We start from the raw sequence: 3,925 nt of genomic DNA, 5'->3' as shown, positions 1-3,925 counted from the left end.
CAGTCAAATGGATACTCCGGTATATGAAGGGCACTTCAAATATGTGTCTCCGATTCGGCTCCGGAAAACCTCAACTTGACGGTTTCACCTATTCGGACATGTCGGCTGATGTGGATACCAGCCGATCTACATCCGGGTATGTAATGACATATGCAGGGGGAGTTGTTTCGTGGCAGTCGAGGCTGTAGAAGTCGGTTGCATTGTCAACCACAGAGGCAGCTGTGGAAGCCGGCAAGGAAATATTATGGATGAAGGACTTCATCGGAGAGCTCGGTATCCGGCAAGATGAATATCGACTCTATTGTGACAGCCAAAGTGTCATCCATCTTGCTAAGAATGCGGCCTACCATTCCCGGACGAAGCATATCCAGCGAAGATATCACTGGATCCGGGAAAGAGTAGATGACTAGGAGTTCGCACTTACGAAGATCCACACGGCCGAGAACGGGTCAGATATGCTGACCAAAGTGCTGATACCCGACAAGTTGGATGCATGCCGGAAGAGGATCGGACTAGTAAGACACCCATGCCGGAGTGAAGGGGGAGTTTGTTGGGAGACAGGTCCCTCCGGATGGGAAGCGAGAAGAACAATGCTAATGAACAAACTCGGCCAAGGCCGAAACCATATGAGGAGTACCCGGCTACGGAGAGCCGGATGATGCAGACCCGGTGAAGACCGGATGAGGAGTACCCGGCTACGGAGAGCCGAATGGTGCAGACCCGGTGAAGACCGGATGAGGAGTACCCGGCTACGGAGAGCCGGATGATGCAGACCCGGTGAAGACCGGATGAGGATTACCCGACTACGGAGAGCCGGATGGTGCAGACCCGGTGAGAACCGGATGAAGAGACATATTTGCAAATATGTTTCTGAGAGTCCATCGAGGCTATATTTGTAAATAGCCGAAAAGTCATATTAGTATAAATATGACTTAGGGCAAACTTTTAGTCATTGTTGTTGTTGTTATTATTTCTTGTCTGCGTGAGATCAGAGCACGTAACAGTGTACAGAGAGAGAGAGAGAGAGAGAAAGAGGTCGTTGCCTCTGTTGTAACCGCCGCCTGTGGCGAAGATTGTGAGCACGAGGTCGTTGCCTCCGTGAACTCACTGCTGTACATACTAACTTAGTGATAGTTTGCATCCTATGGGCTGCCATGGTTTTTCCCCTAGTTTAGGGTTTTCCACGTTTAACATCCTGCGTACTCCTCTCTTCCATTGTGTCGTTCTTCATTTCCCGTTCTCTGTGTATGATTCTAAGCTTGGTTGTGGCCGAGCGTTGCGTATAACGAGCGTTGAGTTCCCAACAGAAACCAAGAATTCAAAAGAGCTACAAGAGTCACCAAACACTGATTTTATGGTTTTTTATAAAGGGGCTGGATTCCTTTCATACTATGGTGCCCATTGGTCACAAAGCTTTCTATTGATGTTTACAATATCCCCTTTTTCCTAATGTATTGTTGAGCTCAATATCCCTTGTTGGTGCCACTGTCTCCATAACTTGTGTCTTGGATGACAAATAATTAACAATGGTAAATCAAGCAAATGATAATGCTACATGCCATTTAGCTAAGCTTGATGGGAAAAGGATGACAGTGCCAATAGTGAGGGGAAAAGAATTAAGACTTAATGTCTTCAAAAATCACCTTGATGAAAGCCCAGAGCTCGATGACTTTAAAGAAGATGGAGGTGACATTGAACAAGAATCAGACTCCAATGGATGAGGAGTGTGAGGCATGATTTACAACTTTCCTATTTCTTTGGGACATACTAGAGTATGTGCATGTGGTGGGGTGGATGTCATGATGTGGCATGTGCAAGGGGAGAAAAGCATATAAAGGTTAAGGTTTGTAGTAGATCAAGGTTTATAAAGCTCTAGAGAAGATGTTTGAGGCATTGGACCAAAAAGGTCTGACTCAAGGGTTTAGAGTACAAACATGGTAATGAGCATGCTTGTTAGCATTAGGCGCAAGCTAGGATAAGGATATATGCATGCCAACAAAAATAACATGAGCATGCTAGTTAGCATTAAGTGCCTTTGCTAGGATAAGGACATGCATGCTAACAAATGGCACTAGGATAAGGATAGATGCATGCTAACCAAAAAAGCAGTGATGCATGAGAAAAGAAGGGTCATTGTTTTTGTCCAAGGGCAAAGCTCCAAAATGTTATAAAATGAGCACAAAATGAGAAACGTGTAGATGCGTGATTAATCTTTATATAATTAACATATGGTTATCAATAGGTTATAATCGATTAAAAATGTTAATACAATATTGATTAAGGATCGAGAATGTTCAATTGACAATCAAGTAAAAAGATGCATTGAAAATTTTACAAAAAAGATTCAAGATCGAATAATCAATTAAATCAAAGACCATGATAAAATTATTAAAGATCAATTAATAAAATCGATCAAAGTTATGTAATGATCAATAAAAACAATGTACACTCACATGCAAAATAAGATATCATTTGATAATAACGTTTATGTTGAGATATCAAACCTTTTATTGATATTGTGAAATGCACATAAGACACACCACAATATCTTAATAAAATGCTAACCATTATATTGCAAAATCCTCAAGTCAAATTTGAGAAAAAGAAAGAAAGAATAATACAAAATTGACATTGCTTTGCACTTGGATAAACCAACAATCTCATTAATTGCTCCAAAGAAAACAATAGTAAAAGAGATAAAAACAATAATTAGAATGGCCTAATACCAAATATTATGGATGTAACTAATGATGTGCAAAAGAGTACTAGACTTAGGAGAGGAATGGATTAAGGTTGCTTAACCACACTAAGCACCTCCAACCGAAGAACATGACAAACATAGAATATCATTCATGTCCAATACAACCGAATATTACCTTATGTTATACTTAGATGTTTAACATATCCAATGAAAAGAGTTGGGATGAAGCACCATAACCAAAGAGATCGAAATGCTCATGGTAGTACAACATTTGTTGGTACAAGATGGTAAATGTCCATAACTAGATTTACTATTTGTTAGTGTGGCATAGTTTCATCAAGGGAAAATGATTTTACCATAAGGTCCATAGAGTGAACCAACCCTTCCAAGTTCCAAACAAGTTTCATTTGGAAATTGGAACAACATTTCATGAAAGATAGAATACTATTATCTATTTATCAGAGAGTAATAACAATCTTTGTTTTGAATACAAGGACGTCAAACATGATTTGACCGTTATTCCTCCTTCAAGATATAACCATTACTACGTTATATCAAACATACTCAAGGACACATTATTTATAAGTGGTATACACAAACTACACATTCTCACTCTAATATGTTCTGTACGTATAATATGAATGCAACATATCGGCAAAAGTGAGTTAGTAAAACCTTTAAAAAGTTCATGTGTAATTGACAAATGATGGAATTTTATTGTAACATGTGATGTTGTTTTCAACCATTTCCAATAGGCCACTTATTGCATATATATTTTAGAAGTATTTTTAGTTTTTGTACTTTGCGTTAAGAGGTCGACGAATCTTTTTTCTAGGGAGGCATACAAGCTATAATAATGGAGTTAGGTAAAGACATGTTTCTATGTCCCTACGTACAAAATGCGCGTTACTGTTGTTCTTTTGACGAACGATTTTAAATCGACTAATAAAGTATTATGCTATGATAGAGTTTTGGCAAAAATATAATCAAAGGCAAATGTGGTGTAGCAATGGAATGAGGTAAGAATGTGTTTCTACATCCTAGAAACAAACACATGTAACAAGAAGCTATTTGTATGGGTGACACCCTAATATATCATGAGATATTGTTCTCTAATAGTTTCGGGTAGCTTACTGAAAAGTATATGTCTTTGAAGGTATTTTTCACTTGTTAACCTTAAATTGCATGTTGGTGAATCTTTTCTACAAAGGTATGTACTAGTTA

The sequence above is a fragment of the Azolla caroliniana genome, unplaced genomic scaffold, assembly GCF_043228905.1.
Source record: "Azolla caroliniana isolate FFs.n. ecotype wild unplaced genomic scaffold, voAzoCaro1.0.p SCAF_8, whole genome shotgun sequence".
In the NCBI taxonomy this organism is placed as follows: Eukaryota; Viridiplantae; Streptophyta; class Polypodiopsida; order Salviniales; family Salviniaceae; genus Azolla; species Azolla caroliniana.
The sequence above is the reverse complement of the archived record's forward strand: the minus strand, read 5'-3'. Positions refer to the sequence as shown.